The sequence below is a fragment of the Zingiber officinale genome, chromosome 8A, assembly GCF_018446385.1.
Source record: "Zingiber officinale cultivar Zhangliang chromosome 8A, Zo_v1.1, whole genome shotgun sequence".
In the NCBI taxonomy this organism is placed as follows: Eukaryota; Viridiplantae; Streptophyta; class Magnoliopsida; order Zingiberales; family Zingiberaceae; genus Zingiber; species Zingiber officinale.
This window is the reverse complement of record NC_056000.1, coordinates 66,113,200-66,131,756: the sequence shown is the minus strand read 5'-3', so window position 1 is coordinate 66,131,756 and position 18,557 is coordinate 66,113,200. Positions and strand designations below refer to the sequence as shown.

The following is an 18,557-nucleotide window of genomic DNA, read 5'->3' as shown; positions in this document are numbered from 1 at the left end:
GGCCGATGAACTCAACAATAATGGAGTCGTCAATCGCCCAGCATGCAATCATGTGATATGGTGCGTGCGACTACAGTATGTCATACCTGAACATATCCTCCTCCATATGCGTAGGTGCCAATAAAACAAACACATATGTATAACAATGATATAAGCAATGCAAATCCAACAACATATAACAAGTATCTCCAGCAACTAATCAAGTGTAGATAAGCATCATAAATATCCATCTCTATCAACATACATACACATGGTAAGTAGTAAAGGTATACCAGACGAAAGTACAGCAGATGACAGTAGCAACATGTATCAGGTATCAACTAAGCTAACACCGGGGAAATGCTAACTCTATCAATCACTAGTAATTATATATAAGCTACACATATCATAAGACAATATCAAAAAGATAAGTCAAAGGGTACCCGCCTCAAAAAGAAGGTATACTCAAGCAATCCAAGGTCGAGACGCCCGTCTCGAATCAGAGTCCTGTGTCAACAAACAATATATATATTTTATTTAGCTAAATCCAAATGAATAGCTAAATAAAATCCCTAAACCTAAATTAGGGCAAAACCCTAATCACACAACCTCAATCTACCCAATTTAAATCCAACAGTTAATTAGGGTTAATTACCCTAACCCTAATTACCCCATTAGATTAATTCAAACAATTATATCTAATCACAATCAACTAACCAATTACAACCTCCAATTAAACCTACACATAAATAACTAATCAATTACACTTAACCTAATCCATCTAGAACAAGATCATCAAACTAATATTCAAATTCGAAACATGATCTACAACTAAGATCAATTACCCTAACTAATCATGTACCAATCCAATTCATTCCTAATTCAATACATACCTAATTCATCAACACCACACTAATTATGTATCAACCTCACTACACCATACCTCAATCCAGCTGCTGTTGATTCTGGATCAAGGGAACACTGATGGATGGGTTGCTGCCGAACCAAAAAGTCCACAGAACAACAATGTGTTGGATTCCACTCCACAATTCGGATCAAACAATGAATCAAGCAATATACCTAGATCCTACCTTACTCTGAGACCTCCACAGCTTCAAGAAAGAAGAAAGCAATGATCGACAATAGGAAGAATCCACAGCAATCCGATGCTCTCCTCCTCGTGTAAACTGGAAGACGATCACAATTCCAGCAAGAAGGATCAACACATAAAAGAACCCTAGAATCTACCAAATATCCGACGATGCCTTACCTCCCAAATCGCTGCTAGGTGGCGCCGCTCGGTCCAATCCGGCTAGCGAAGAGAGTAATCGCACTGTGTCCAACACGAGGAGAGGAGAGGGAAGGTCTACCGATGGAAGACGATGCAAGATCCGACCCCTCACCATGCCCTAGCCACCGATCGTTAACAATCGGTGCAAAATCCACCGAATAGCAACTCCTCAGCCGAAGAAGACCCGGAGAGGAGAAACACCGGCCAGATCTGAGCTTAGGGTGTTGATGCCGGCAGAGGGAGATCGCCGAAGATCAAAGCTTCATTCCCTTCGGCGTCGCTTGTCCGCGAGAGAGAACAGAGAAGGGAGTTTGCGTCGGGGCAGAGGGGAAGAAAGGAAGGATTCGGGTCGGGTGGACTGGCGTTTAGGGGAGAAGGAATAAAAGAAAAGGAATTTATAATTAAAACATTTCTTCTTTTAAATGGGTATCCCAAACAGGCTTAATCCGTACCCAAAATTAATCCCCTCAAAACCCGTCATACGAGCTCCGAAAAATTCCTAGAAAATTTCTAAAAATTCCGAAAAAATTCTATAAGGCTATTTTCTGAAATAACCCTATTTATTTAAATTTTTCGAAATCTCACATCCTCCCCTACTAATAAAAATTTGGTCCCCAAATTTCGCTATAACCAACTGCAAACACTAGAATATAACCATATAATAGAAATGCTGGAAGGAACTCTAACCCACATACCTCAAGTAAAAAGATGGGGGTATCGAGCTCGGATCATACCCTCCAGCTCCCAAGTAGCCTCCTCGTCATAATGATGCTGCCATCCGACTTTAACCAGCCGGACAGTCTTGTTCCGTAGCTGACGCTCTCTGTGGTCCAGAATCCGTACCGGAACCTCCTCGTAAGTGACGTCAGGCTGAATAGGAACTGATACATCTGACAGAACATGTGTTGGGTCGGATACGTATCTCCTCCGCATAGATACATGGAATACATAGTGAATGCCAGCTAGAGATGGTGGTAGCGCCAGACGATAAGCTACTGCTCCAATCCTCTCCAAGATCTAGAATGGTCCAATATATCGGGGAGCTAGCTTACCTCGGAGACCAAATCTCTTCACCCCTTTCGTGGGTGAAACTCTAAGAAATACATGATCACCAATGGAGAACTCCAGGGGTCTCCGTCTCTGATCAGCATAACTCTTCTGACGGTCCTGAGTCTCTGACATCCTCCGTCTGATAGTGCGAACTAACTCTGCATCCTGCTGAGCTCTCTGAGGTCCTACCAACTAGGCCTCCCCAACCTCTTCCCAGAGGATGGGGGTCCGACAAGGCCTACCATACAACGTCTCAAACGGTGCCATCTGGATAGCATAATGATAGCTGTTGTTGTAGGTGAACTCCACTAATGGCAGGTGGTCCTCCCAACTGCCTCCGAAGTCCATGACGCAAGACCTCAACAAGTCCTCCAAAGTCTGAATGGTCCGCTCTGACTGCCCATCTGTCTGCGGATGGAATGCCGTACCGAAACGAAGCTGTGTGCCCAAGGCCTGCTGTAGACTCTGCCAGAATCGGGACGTGAACCGTGGGTCTCTATCTGATATGATACTCAAAGGAACACCATGTAATCTAATAATCTCACGACAGTATTGTAGGACCGTTAGATTCGATAGAGGGGGGGTGAATATCGATTCGAAAAAACAAGAGTTTAAACGCAGCGGAAAAGACAAAGTAGACACAAATATTTTTACTTCGTTCGGAGCCTGTGACGACTCCTACTCGAAGGCTCGTACTCCGTGAGTACTTTCGTTGGACAATCACTATCAATTCGAATATTACAAGGTTAAGTACAAGAATTGACAGATAAAGAAAATACCGACAACAGAATTAAAACAGAACCAGCACTGAGTCGGAGAGCTTTTCGTGGCGTCGCAAGAGCACAGAGCAGCAGATCTTGGATTCTGAGTTCATATAGAAGCTCTACCCTTGCCCCTTCTTTTATATGAAGCTCAGGGCGCCCCGGATCCCTTCCATGCACCCTGGTGAGACGTGGCAGGTCCAACCAGTGAGCTCCACGTGGCGACGCGCAATCAGGATAAAGTTTGCCTCCCGGGCGCCCGGATCCCTTCCGGGCGCCCGGACCTCCGGGCGCCCGGATCCCCTCCGGGCACCCGGACCCCTCTTCTCCAGAAAGTCCTTCTCCTACAAGAAAAGGTTAGTCCAAGGCAAATGTACCTTGCAGCAAAGATTGTTAGCACAGTTTTATATATAAGCAAAGTATGACTTAGATTCCGTCTTTCCGAGACCGGAATCTAGTCACGATCTCGACTTAGATATCCGAAATGGATCTAAGCCGGATCGACGCCTAATGTTCCCTTCCCGGGAACGCGTCCTCGCAGTCACCCTCCATGGACTTACCTTACTTACTTGCCCACGTCCCCTTGACCTCTGACTTCGCCACCTATCCGGCCACCACGACCTAGCCGACTTCTCGCCAGCGTCCGGCCGTCGACCATTGACTTCTCGCCACTATCCGGTCACCACGACCTAGCCGGACTTCTCGCCAAGCGTCCGGCCAGCCCGTCGACCCGTCTTCTTGCTATCCGGTCAGCCCGTCGACCTAGCTGGACTTTTCCTGCACACTGGATCAAAGTGTCAGACAACAACAAAACTAACTTAACCTGATTTGTCATTCATCAAAACCTGGGTTAAATCGTTAGTGCTAACCGCACCAACAATCTTCCCCTTTTTGATGGAATGACAACCTGGTTAAGTTAGTGAAAACATATGCAAGAAACAACATGCATTTATGTGGTTTTAAAGTTAGTCTGTATTTTCAAATTGGTTTAGCTAACTTAACCACCTAACCCTCCCCCTTTGGCATTCATCAAAAAATAAGCAGGGGTAAACAAGCATAGTGTAGAGTAATAAAAAGTTTAGTTCAAAAATTCAAAGATACTGATAAAAGTACAATTTTTAACAGCAAGTTAAAAAAAATAGTCAAGTTGAAACGCTTTTTCAAACATAAGTTTTCAAAACCAAAATTCCAAAACTAAGTTTGAAAAATCTATTTTTCAAAACTGATTGAAATTTATTTTTCAACACTAAGTTTGTAAAAGATTCAATTTTCAAAATTAAGGAAAATGATTTTGAGAAGCTTAGTTTGTAAACTTAAGTTTAGAAAAATCTAATTTCCACAATTTTCAATAACAACGTAATTTTTTTTTAAACTAATTTTTGTAAAATTTAACTTTCAAATCAAATTGTCAAAATTGAGTAAAATCAAATTTTAAGAACTAGATTCAGGACAATTTTCAAAGTAAAGTTAAATTAAATTTAAATCTTTACTTTTAGTTTTCAAAGGAGTTTGGTAAAAGTAAGATCATATTTTTAGAATGTTTTTGTAAAAATTTATTTTCCAAAATCAAATTTTCAAAGTTTAAAAGTACTAGTTTCAAAACCATGGTTTAAAATACTTGAAAAGTTCAGTTTTCAAAGACTAAGTAAAAAGGATAAAAAGTTTGTGATTTAAAAAATTTTCACAATTTTAAACAAGTTGTTTTTAAACTTTGATTTTCAAAATTAAGTTTAAAATTCAATTTGGAAAACTAAAGTAGTTTTATTTCTCCCCCTGAATTTGATACTCCTTTAATTTATTACTCTCCTTTAATTTATCAATAATTTATTGATTAGTTTTTACTTGATTTAATAATTTAATACTTAGTGAAATAATTTAAATTTCATATTACCTGATTGAGTTGGTCAATAAAAGTGTTAGTTATAATTATTATTATTATTATTTTTATTTATTCATTTAATTTTTTTAAAGGGATTTCTAAAACAGCATTTGAAAGGAATTTAAAATGATTTTTATAATATGTTTTATGTCAATTAACATACGTTTGATTTAGTTTTGATTTTAAATTTAAATTAATATTAGTGGTTAATTTAAGTTTAAGTTTAATTTTAAGTTTAAGTTAAAAAAATTTTAATTTTAATTGTAATTTATGTTTTAATTTAAGATTTAATTTTCAGTTAAACAAATAATTTTAAGGTTAAAATGATGTTTAAGATTAAAAATGAGTTTAAAGTCAAAATAATAATTTTTAAAGTGAAAATAATTTATTATTATTACTATTTTTTCAGTTAATAGAATTTTATTAGAGTAAAAAAAAGAAGAATTTTTCAAAATGATACATAAAATTTTTTTTTTTAAATAGTTTTAAAATGATTTTTTAAAATAGTTTTTTTTAATGATTTTTAAAAGTTTTTTTTTTTAAAAAAATAATTTTTAAGTTAAAATAATTTTAAAAATATAATTTTTATATTAAAATAATTTTAAGTTAAAATAATTTTTAAGTTAAAATAATTTTTAAGTTAAACTAATTTTTTAAAATAATAATAATTTTCTAAAAAGTTTTAAAAGAATTTTTTTTAAAATAATTTTTAAAAATGTTTTAAAAGAATTTTTAAAAGAATTTTTTTTAAAGTTTTTTTTTAAATGATTTTTAAAAGAGTTTTTAAAATAATTTTAATAAATGTTTTAAAAGAATTTTTAAAAGTTTTAAAAATGATTTTTAAAAGAGTTTTTAAAATAATTTTTATAAATGTTTTAAAAGAATTTTTTAAAGTTTTTAAAATAATTTTTAAAATGTTTAAAAATAATTTTTAAAAGAGTTTTTAAAATTATTTTTAAAATTGTTTTAAAAGAATTTTTAAAAGTTTTAAAAATGATTTTTAAAAGAGTTTTTAAAATAATTTTTAAAAATGTTTTAAAAGAATTTTTAAAAGTTTTTAAAATAATTTTTAAAATGTTTAAAAATAATTTTTAAAAGTTTTTAAAATGATTTTTAAAACAGTTTTTAAAATAATTTTTAAAACAGTTTTTAAAATAATTTTTAAAAATGTTTTAAAAGAATTTTTAAAAGTTTTTAAAATTATTTTTAAAAGAGTTTTTAAAATAATTTTTAAAATTGTTTTAAAATAATTTTTAAAAGTTTTTAAAATGATTTTTAAAAGAGTTTTTAAAATAATTTTAAAAAATGTTTTAAAAGAATTTTTAAAAGTTTTTGAAATTATTTTTAAAAGAGTTTTTAAAATAATTTTTAAAAATGTTTTAAAATAATTTTTAAAAGTTTTTAAAATGATTTTTAAAAGAGTTTTTAAAATAATTTTTAAAAATGTTTTAAAAGAATTTTTAAAATAATTTTTAAAAATTTTTAAAATGATTTTTAAAAGAGTTTTTAAAATAATTTTTAAAAATGTTTTAAAAGAATTTTTAAAAGAATTTTTAAAAGTTTTTAAAATGATTTTTAAAAGAGTTTTTTAAAATAATTTTTAAAAGAATTTTTAAAATAATTTTTTTTTTAAACTTAATTTAGTTTAAATTCGAAATTTAATTCTTAATTAATTCGATATTTAATTTTAATTTAATTTGAAATTCGAAATTTTAATTTTAATTTGAAATTTGAAATTTAAATTTAATTTGAAATTCGATTTAAAATTTGAATTTTAAGTTTAATTAATTTAATTTGAAAATTAATTTGATCCTTATTCATCTCACCCGATCTAGATTATCAATCAGGGAATCCTATTATCTTGTGAGATGAATTAGATTTTATTACAGAGTTTGGTTTAGCTTGTGTTAGATTCAGGTTTAGCTTTGGTGTCAACAAATAGGCATTCTTCGGATAAACTTCTAAGCTTGGTGAGTCACCTGGACGTCATTAGAAGTAACCAACCTTTTGAGGTTTTCCGAATAGTCCTATCCACGGAGCTTAGTACTAAACCTTGGTCTAACTAGTTAGGATTCATTTAAGGGTAGCTTCGGTCAGTTCCACTTGGCCAAATGCACCAGATCGAAGCCAAGCTTCCCTAACATACTATCATCCAAAAACTTTACCAGTACCATGATTCAAGTTAAACTTGAACCCTTCTTTAACTAGTCCTAATTACCCTGTCGGGTAGGTTGGTTGGGGTTACCCTTTTCGGGTAGGTTGGTTAGGGTTACCCTGTCGGGTAGGTTGGTTGGGGTTACCCTTTTCGGGTAGGTTGGTTTTGGAGGTGCTAGCTATTCTGGAACCTCCCCCTGAATTATTGGTCATTAATTTAGTTTTTAGTTCTGAGTTTATTATAGTTAAGTTTTGGTTGAAATCTAATGTTTAATTTGTAATTTAGATTCAAGTTTTTAATTTTGAATTAATTAAATTAGTCAAATTATCTTTCTTTAAGAGAGTGTATTTAATATTTAAATTTTCTTTCAATTTCATTTTTATTAGGTTAATTGAATTATCTTTCTTTAATAGCTTATTTTTAAAGTTTAAGTTTTTATTTATTTTTAACTTTGAATTAATTAAATTGTTTGAATTATGTTTCCTTAAAGGTTTATCTTTTAACCTTTTATTAATTGTTAATTTTGAATTTTTTGGATTATCTTTATTTAATATGTTATTTTTAACATTTAATTTTAATTTTGTTAAATTTAGTTTTGATTTTATCAAAGTGTTTGATTTTATTCTTATATTTTCTTTATTTTTTAAGTTGATATAATTAGTGGAATTTATTAGATTATTCTTATCGTTAAAATTTAATTTTTTATTAATTAAATTATCTTGGGTTTGGATAGAATTTTCTAGATTAATATTGTCTAGATTATTAAATAATTTATTAATTTTATCTAGATCAATATTGACCTTGTCATCTCTATCATTTGAGTTTTCAGATTTGTTTAGGTTTAAGTTTGAATTTTTTAAATTAATTGGATTTGTTTTATCAGATAATATCCTAGGGGTATTTTTGTAATTATTGTCAACTACATTATTTTCACATATATTTTCAGAAATAATCAGATCAATGCTCATATTTTTTAAACTACTATTAGCAGGGGTATTTTGGTAAATATCACTAACCTTGAGCGCAACCCCTAATTCAGTAGGCTTTTCGATTGGATCTAACCCGAGTTCGGATTCAATTTTTACTTGATCCTCGAGCTCCATCGACTCCTCGTGAAGTTTGATCAATTGGGTCCAAAGGTCATGTGCATCTTTGTATTTTTCTAGTCTGCATAAAACATTGTTAGGTAAAACATTACAAATGATTTTACTTACATTTGTGTTTAGTTCTGAGTTCTGAGAAGGTTTTCTCAATATCAGCCAATAATCAAAGTTTACGCTTCCTAAGAAGCATTCCATTAATCGCTTCCAATAGTTGAAATCTTGATCGTATGGTGGTGGTTCGTGGGGGTTCCGTCCTTCTTGAAGAGTCATTATTCTTGCACACAGAGAAACAGAAAAAAATCCCAAGACTTGGTCTTAGATTAGCAGTGCTGGAAAAAATAATATTTCACTATTTTCAAAAAAAATAATAAAATATTATTGAAATATTAATAAAATATTTGAAAAAAATATTATTTCAAAATTTTGAAAATATAATATTTTTTAAATACTAAACAATGGTGAAAAGATGACGATGTATTTTTTAAAAACCGTTTTGGAGGGAAAAAACGAAAGGCGTAAGGTTTTATTTAAAAGACAGACAATATCTAATTTTTTCTTTAAAACGACCCCCCTTTGCTTGATTGGTGGTTGCACCAAATCAGAGCGGTACCTGCTCTGATACCACTTGTAGGACCGTTAGATTCAATAGAGGGGGGGGGGTGAATATCGATTCGAAAAAACAAGAGTTTAAACGCAGCGGAAAAGACAAAGTAGACACAAATATTTTTACTTCGTTCGGAGCCTGTGACGACTCCTACTCAAGGCCTATGGAGTGAGTACTTTCGGCAATCACTATCAATTCGAATATTACAAGGTTAAGTACAAGAATTGACAGATAAAGAAAATACCGACAATGTAATTAAAAAAAACCAGACCGAGTCGGAGAGCTTTTCGTGGCGCGCAAGAGCATAGAGCGAGATCTTGGATTACGAGTTCATATAAGCTCTACCGCCTTCTTTTATATGAAGCTCGGGCGCCGATCCCTTCCAGCGCCGGTGAGACGTGGCAGTCCAACCGGAGCTCCACGTGGCGACGCTAATCAGATAAAGTTTGCCTCCCGCGGACCCTCTTCTCCGTAAAGTCCTTCTCCGCAAGAAAAGGTTAGTCCAAGGCAAATGTACCTGCAGCAAAGATTGTTAGCACATTTTTATAGATAGTATGACTTAGATTCCGTCTTTCCGAGACCGGAATCTAGTCACGATCTCGACTTAGATATCCGAAATGGATCTAAGCCGATCGACGCCTAATGTTCCTTTCCGGAACGTCGTCACTCCCCTCCAGTGACTTACCTTACTTACCGCAGACGTCCGGTCGCCCTTCGACCGTCTGGACTTCGGCCACCTATCCGGTCGGCCCGTCGACCTAGCTGGACTTCCTGCCTAAGCGTCCGGTCAGCCCGTCGACCGCTTGGACTTCTTGCCAACTATCCGGTCAGCCTGTCGACTCTCGCCAAGCGTCCGGTCAGCCCGTCGACCCGCTTGGACTTCTTGCCAGCTATCCGGTCAGCCCGTCGACCTAGCTGGACTTTTCCTGCACACTGGATCAAAGTGTCAGACAACAACAAAACTAACTTAACCTGATTTGTCATTCATCAAAACCTGGGTTAAATCGTTAGTGCTAACCGCACCAACAAGTATAACTCTGCTAATCGATCCAGAGAATCAGTCTTCCGGATCGCTAAAAAATGTGCGGATTTGGTTAATCGATCAACGATTACCCAAATCGCATCATGGCCTCGTCGAGTCCTAGGCAGTCCTACCACAAAATCCATAGTAATATGCTCCCACTTCCACTTTGGAATAGGGATCCTCTGAAGTAAACCAGCAGGTCTCTGGTGCTCAGCCTTCACCTGCTGACAGACAAGACATCTAGCTACAAAATCTGCGATGTCTTTCTTCATGCCGTTCCACCAATAGGAACGTCTCAAATCGCGATACATACGAGTCCCACCTGGTTGGATAACAAATCTAGAACGATGAGCCTCCTGAAGTAACTCCTCCATGGCCGGTGAGATCGAGGCACACAAATCGCCTCGGAAATAACAATACCCTCGCTATCTCGTAAACTCCCATCGTCAGGAGCTATCCGGCTAATGAATCAGAATGCCGATCTCCTGGGCCTCTCGAATCCTCATCCCGATCGACGATTGAGCAACCATGGTAACTAGAATACCCTGCTCCATCCCTCCTCCTCAAGGCCCAACTCGGAGAATCCCTCAATCAAGTCCGTGACTAAAACTCGTTGACAAGCTAAAGTCCCTCGAACTTCCCGCTAGTGCATCAATAACCACATTAGCTTTACCGATGGTAGCTAATAGTACAATCATAGTCCTTCAGAACTCCATTCATCTCCTCCGTCGGAGATTCCTTCGGTGAAAATATATTTGAGACTCTTATGATCGTAAGAATCTCAAAAGTAATACCATAAAGATGATGTCGCCAAATCTTCAAAGCAAAGATAATAATGGCTAGCTCTAATGTACTCGGTAGTTCTTCTCATGCTCCTTCAACCGACGAAGCATAGGAGACCACCCTACCGTGTTGCATCGAAACAGCGCCCAAAAGATGCATCTGTGTAAAGTACGAATCCGTCATCACCGAAGGTAAAACCAAAACTGGTGCCGATACTAATCTCCGCTTCAGCTCGGAAGCCGGTCTCGCAAGCCTCGACCACACGAACTTCACGCCTTTCCGGTCGACGTGTCAACGACATAGCAATGCTGGAGAAACCCTCAACGAATCGTCGGTAATATCCAATCAAGCCCAAGAAATCGCGGATCTCCGGATCGACTAAACCGTCTCCTAATGTAAACTCCGACGCTACGCCGAGCCTTCAATAATAGTTTCGGTGCCTGTGCAACAGCAATAATAGCAAACTAACTCTCCCGTGGTGCATCAAAGGTGATGTGATCGGGGATCCATATCAAGTGCATTAAGAGTCACCAGATCGCTTCCTGCTCACCGAGAAGACCGGAATATCCGATGAAGATCCCGACTGGGTCGATGACCTAGAAGTACTCACCCATCCGAGGGTGATTTCTCCGCCAAGAGTCTGTGGTCGGATCCGTCCGAAGTCCGATCACCGCTTTTCTTATCTCAGATTTGCTCTCATCGAGTGCCTAAATCATAAGAGCTCTATCTAGAGCCTCTGTATATGATGAATGACCAAAATCGGCAATCTACACCTGAAGATGCTCGTCCAGTCCCTGGACAAACTGAAGCATACGAGATCTGTCATCGGCAACCAACCAGGACAGAATCCGGACAACCGGTTAAATTCGGCATTATACTACATCACTGAGCGGTTATTCTGTCGAAGACTCAGGAAATCCCGCTGACGTGTCATCTGATACGCCCGGGGGAAACACTGACTCTCGAATGCCTCTCTAAATCTCGTATATATAACATGCTGCTCGCCTATAATCGAGCGCTGTGTGTCCCACCAGATCTCTGCCCCGTCTCGTAAGTGGTAAGCAGCCAGCTCAGCCTTCTCCCACTCGGAGTAGGCCATGTAAAAGAATGTCCGCTCCATAGACTCTATCCAAGATTGAGCCACGCTCGGATCAGTCTCCCCGCGAAATAGCGTGAATTGGCTTTTCACTAACTCCGCCAAGGCTGGGATCCATGCTCATGCCACAACCATATCCGTAGATATCGCTGCGGTACTGGGCAGAATCACTGGAGTTGATCTTATGGGTGGTACTGATGGATAGGTTGGAAGAGGTACCACTGGTGCTGCAACATAAACAGGGTAGGAACCACTAGTGGAACTACAGAGTAGGCATAAGTAGGGACGACTAAAGGTACGATGGGCGGTACCGGGTAAGATGTAACCGGTACTGCTGGTGCAGGTACCGAGTATGTAGTAACCAGCACAAATGTCTGTGGTGGTACCGAGTACGCAGTAGGCACGGCTAGAGAAGGTGCCGAGTACCCTGTAGGTACTACTGGCGGTACAGGCGAGGTAGGTACCTCTGAGTCGGAATCGTCAGGATCTGACAGTCTAACGTGGTCACAATACCCTGAGGAGTCTATCCCTGACGGACAGGCTCAACCCTAACAGAACTCTCTGGAGACTCTGTCTCTAGAGAATCGATCGCCCTCATACATGTGCGACCACGTTTAAGTACTAGAACACGTATCATATATGTAAAAAAATGTTATCCAGATATCACTACAGGTATGAAAACTATAAAATTACCTGATTTACCTATTGCCGTCTGGAGATGTCCTGTCGCTGCATAGCCCCCAAATAGATCCAATAAAACCTCGTCAAAATGCCTCGGAATTCCGAAACGAGAAAATCGACGGAAATCCGTACAATCCAAAAATATCCAGATACGCTCACAAACTCCAGAACACAAAAATCCGAATCGGAGCCTAGCTCTGATACCAAATAAATTGGTATCAGATAAACCTCGAAAATCCAAAACAAAGAGCAAGTATCGTGAGCCTAGCTCTGATACAAAATAAATTGTCACGCCCCAGGTAGTCCCTGTCCGAAGAAATTTCGGCAGCATCTCCCCTGTACGGCGGACAATATGAATCTCAGTATACATATATCTATACCTCGGCCACACTCGGCCGGAACAATACACACAAATAGTAAATAATCCATGCAGTTATATTTAACATTTCTACACAGATATAATATAAACAATACACGCAGTTATATAAAGAAAAGATGATATAGAAACCAACGAAGATATACGTACACATCCTACTCCACTACAACGAAGAAAAACAAAATCCACGAAGTAATGAAAATATATCCGCAGCGGAAAACAAAAGCAAACCCGAATGTTCAATGTAAAGTCCACAATACAAACCCACAATACAAGTATATAAGATGCAAAAGCAAAATATAATCCGACAAAGAAAATCCTCGCGATAATGGGGCTAGCGACTGGAATATCTCCCGACGGCCTCAACCTGAAAAAATAGTAACAACGGAGTGAGTTCAAAGAACTCAGCAGGTAATCCAATAGATATGTACAGCAACATATAACTACTAGCAACATCCTATGGTATAGTACACTAAACCATAGAGCCTACAGTACAGTCTCTTAACAGTACAACCTACAGTACGGTCTCCTAACAGTATAACAGATATGCATAGCTGAAATAAACTGTAATAACCAAAGAAATGATAAAAGTACAGTCTATAGCAAGAATAGTAAGAAAATGCATAATCGAAATAAATCGCTCACCGCGAGGCTTGGGCAATCGATCACAACATACGAGATAAAAGTAGTCGAGCAAAAGCACGTATCCCGATGCACGCCAATCATACGCAATCACCAAATGCATCAATCATATCGAATGCAATCCGTGCATATGATGCAATATGACATGGTCCCTGTCACCAGTCACCCATCTCACACACAATGGTGAGACCGAGTGGGTAGACTGTCACTTGTCACTGCTCCTCAAGAGTGACCGAGTGGACGGTCTGTCGAGTACACCTATCCTCCTACCTCGTATAGTGAGGAGCGAACGCCTCATCTCCGACACATGACGGGAGGGACCCCGTCTGCTACCACGTCAGCACACTACCCACGAGACCAATGAGCACTACAGAGCAACCTACCATACACACCCTAAGTGCTATGCCACTACTCATGCAGTGGTCACGTGTGTAGAGGTCCATGTAGCCGGCCGACGAGCTCAACAACAATGGAGTCGTCAATCGCCCAGCATGCAATCATGCGATATGGTGCGTGCGACTACAGTATGTCATACCTGAACATATCCTCCTCCATATGCGTTGGTGCCAATAAAACAAACGCATATGTATAATAATGATATAAGCAATGCAAATCCAACAACATATAACAAGTATCTCCAGCAACTAATCAAGTGTAGATAAGCATCATAAATATCCATCTCTATCAACATACATACACATGGTAAGTAGTAAAGGTATACCAGACGAAAGTATAGCAGATGACAGTAGCAACATGTATCAGGTATCAACTAAGCTAACACCGGGGAAATGCTAACTCTATCAATCACTAGTAATTATATATAAGCTACACATATCATAAGACAATATCAAAAAGATAAGTCAAAGGGTACCCGCCTCAAAAAGAAGGTATACTCAAGCAATCCAAGGTCGAGACGCCCGTCTCGAATCAGAGTCCTGTGTCAACAAACAATATATATATTTTATTTAGCTAAATCCAAATGAATAGCTAAATAAAATCCCTAAACCTAAATTAGGGCAAAACCCTAATCACACAACCTCAATCTACCCAATTTAAATCTAACAGTTAATTAGGGTTAATTACCCTAACCCTAATTACCCCATTAGATTAATTCAAACAATTATATCTAATCACAATCAACTAACCAATTACAACCTCCAATTAAACCTACACATAAATAACTAATCAATCACACTTAACCTAATCCATCTAGAACAAGATCATCAAACTAATATTCAAATTCGAAACATGATCTACAACTAAGATCAATTACCCTAACTAATCATGTACCAATCCAATTCATTCCGAATTCAATACATACCTAATTCATCAACACCACACTAATTATGTATCAACCTCACTACACCATACCTCAATCCAGCTGCTGTTGATTCTGGATCAAGGGAACACTGATGGATGGGTTGCTGCCGAACCAAAAAGTCCACAGAACAATAATGTGTTGGATTCCACTCCACAATTCGGATCAAACAATGAATCAAGCAATATACCTAGATCCTACCTTACTCTGAGACCTCCACAGCTTCAAGAAAGAAGAAAGCAATGATCGACAATAGGAAGAATCCACAGCAATCCGATGCTCTCCTCCTCGTGTAAACTGGAAGACGATCACAATTCCAGCAAGAAGGATCAACACATAAAAGAACCCTAGAATCTACCAAATATCCGACGATGCCTTACCTCCCAAATAGCTGCTAGGTGGCGCCGCTCGGTCCAATCCGGCTAGCGAAGAGAGTAATCGCACTGTGTCCAACACGAGGAGAGGAGAGGGAAGGTCTACCGATGGAAGACGATGCAAGATCCGACCCCTCACCATGCCCTAGCCACCGATCGTTAACAATCGGTGCAAAATCCACCGAATAGCAACTCCTCAGCCGAAGAAGACCCGGAGAGGAGAAACACCGGCCAGATCTGAGTTTAGGGTGTTGATGCCAGCAGAGGGAGATCGCCGGAGATCAAAGCTTCATTCCCTTCGGCGTCGCTTGTCCGCGAGAGAGAACAGAGAAGGGAGTTTGCGTCGGGGCAGAGGGGAAGAAAGGAAGGATTCGGGTCGGGTGGACTGGCGTTTAGGGGAGAAGGAATAAAAGAAAAGGAATTTATAATTAAAATATTTCTTCTTTCAAATGGGTATCCCAAACAGGCTTAATCCGTACCCGAAATTAATCCCCTCAAAACCCGTCATACGAGCTCCGAAACATTCCTAGAAAATTTCTAAAAATTCCGGAAAAATTCTATAAGACTATTTTCTGAAATAACCCTATTTATTTAAATTTTCCGAGATCTCACACAAATTGAGCCACGAGTCCGTACTCATTTCCGAAGGTCCCGAAGAGGTATATTTTAATTTGAACAAGAATTTTTTAAAAATTATTGCTTGTTTAAATAAGAAATTAGTTGTAACTGAAAATGATAATAAATTGTTCCTTGAGGAAAATCAAAATCTCAAGGAACAAATCACAAATTCTAATCCAACTCAAGACCTAACACTTGAGGAGGAAAATCTAACACTAAAAACATAAAATAATAAATTAAGAAGTATTTTTAAAAAATTTACAATAAGATCTAAAAATTTAGATCTTATTTTAAACAGTCAAAAGTAGTCTACAATAAAACTGGACTTGGCTACAAGTCAAGTTCAAATAAAACGTTTAAATCACTAATAACCCAACATAAACAACAAAATAAAGCTTGGGTTCCGAAAGCGTGCTTAACCACGCAAGTAGGAATTAACCTAGACCAACAAAATCAAAATCGAAAAAGTTTAAAACCCATCAAAAATTAGATTATCATCAAGTTAAATATAATTATAAAAGTAACAAACATAAACCTAGAACTAAAACTAAAAAATACAGGTCAATAATTCAGGGGGAGACTCCAGAATAGCTGGCACCTCCAAAAATAATCTACCCGATAGGGTAACCAAAACTAACCTACCCGGCAGGGTAATTAGGATTAGAGTAAAAAGGGATAAAATTTAACTTGACCTACGGTACTGGTAAAGTTTTGGATAATAGTAGGTTAGGGAAGCTTAGTCCATGCATGTCTAGGAAGATATGACTTCGACCTGGTGCATTTGGCTAAGTGGAACTAACTGAAGCCACCCCTTCCGGATCCTAACCAGTTAGACCAAGATTTTGTATTAAGTTCAGTGGATAGGACTATTTGGAAAATCTCGAAAGCATGGTTACTCTAATGATATCCAAGTGACTCACCATACCCCATAAGTTCATCCAAAGAATGCCTATTTGTTGAGCCCAAAGCTAAACCTGAATCTAACATAAAATTAAACCAACCCTGAAATTGAACTCAACTTCATCTCACAAAAATTATAGGTTTCCCTGATTGAAAACATACATTGGGTGAGATGACTAAGGACTTCGAACAGACTCGAATCAAATCACACCGAATCGAGTCAAATCGAATCGAATCGAATCGAATCAAGTCGATCAAAGTAAATTAAATTAAATTAAAAATTAAAAATTAAAAATTAAAAATTAAATTAAATTTTAAAAATTTAAAAATTAAAAATTAAATTTAAAAATTTAAAAATTTAAAAATTAAATTAAAAACTTATCTTAATTTTTTTTTAAATTTTTTTTACTTAAAAATTTTATTTAAAAAAATCTTTTTAACTTAAGAAAATTTATCTTTTACTTAAAAATTTTATTTAAAAAAAATCTTTTTAACTTAAGAAAATTTATCTTAAAATTTTTTTTAACTTAAAAATTTTTATTTTAAAAATCTTTTTAACTTAAGAAAATTTATCTTAAATTATTTTTAACCTAAAAAATTTGTTTAATTTTTTTTTAAAATTTTATTTTAAAAATCTTTTTAACTTAAGAAAATTTATCTTAAATTGTTTTTAACTTAATTTTTTTTTAAATTTTATTTTAAAAAAATCTTTTTAACTTAAGAAAATTTATCTTAAATTTTTTTTAACTTAAAAATTTGTTTTAATTTTTTAAAAAAACTTTTATTATTATTTTTTTAAAAAAATATTTTTAAATTAAGAAAATTTATCTTAAAATTTTTTAAATTTAAAAAAAAATTTCTTAAAAATTTTATTTTAAAAATCCTTTTAACTTAAAATCTATCTTAAATTCTTTTAACTTAAAAATTATTTTAAGTAAAAACTCAAACTAACCCTAATTCCTACCTATTGTAGAAAATCAAGTGGATCTTGGACGGTGATTGCTCCAAACATATGACTGGAGATCACACCAAATTCATCCAACTTACCTACAAAAGTTTAGGAACAGTTGTCTTTGGAAACAATGGCAAACTCAAGGTAACATTGAGCTTAAAATTGACTTTATTATTATAAATGTATTACTTGTTGAAAATTTCAAGTATAATCTTCTTAGTATTAGTCAATTGTGTGACATTAGATATAAGGTTAGGTTTTTATCTTCAGAATGCCTAATCAAGCATTTAGATAACCCTACGATAAGTCTAAAAGGGTTTAGAAAAGATAACATCTATGCAATTAACTTAACCACTTCTTCAAATAAGCGTTATTTAGTACAAAAAGAAAAAACTTGGTTATGATATAGAAGAATGTGACACATAAATTTCAAAAATATAAGCAAATTAAAAGGACTAGTTAGAGGATTACCAAAATTACCTAACTTAGACTCAACAATATGTAATGCTTGTCAACAAGGAAAACAAACAAAATCTACTCACAAACCAACTAATCAACCTCAAACCAACTCAATACTAGAACTTCTACATTTAGACCTATTTGACTCCCATGGGGTGAAATCAATAAATGGAAGTTTGTATTGTCTAGTAATAATAGACGACTATTCTAGGTTCACCTGGGTAAAATTTTTAAAAAATAATGATGAAACTTTTGAAATTTTTACAAACTTTTGCAAGCAAGTTGAAAATGAAAAAGACCTTAAAATTAAAAAACTTAGAAGTGACAATAGAGGTGAATTTAAAAATAATAACTTTAATCAATTTTGTCTTGATAATGGATATCATCACGAATTTTTGTGTCATAAACCATCTCAACAAAATGGAATTGTAGAAAGAAAAAATAGAACTCTACTTGAAGCCTCTAGGGCTATGCTAAATGAATATAATCTACCTAAGTACTTTTGGGCAGAA

At 36.0% G+C, this 18,557-nt stretch overlaps 2 long non-coding RNA genes across 2 annotated transcripts; both read right to left on the bottom strand.

Annotated features, from left to right (window-relative positions):
- Positions 1–115: 115 nt before the first annotated feature.
- On the bottom strand, positions 116–1,704 carry LOC122011635. Its single transcript, XR_006119994.1, has 4 exons — positions 1,250–1,704; positions 1,071–1,166; positions 923–975; positions 116–486 (listed from the first exon to the last, which is right to left on the bottom strand). It is a non-coding gene; the product is annotated as an uncharacterized LOC122011635 (long non-coding RNA).
- Positions 1,705–14,008: 12,304 nt separating this feature from the next.
- LOC122011634 lies at positions 14,009–15,522 on the bottom strand. The gene is made up of 4 exons (XR_006119993.1): positions 15,123–15,522; positions 14,944–15,039; positions 14,796–14,848; positions 14,009–14,359 (listed from the first exon to the last, which is right to left on the bottom strand). It is a non-coding gene; the product is annotated as an uncharacterized LOC122011634 (long non-coding RNA).
- Between the last annotated feature and the right edge of the window lie 3,035 nt (positions 15,523–18,557).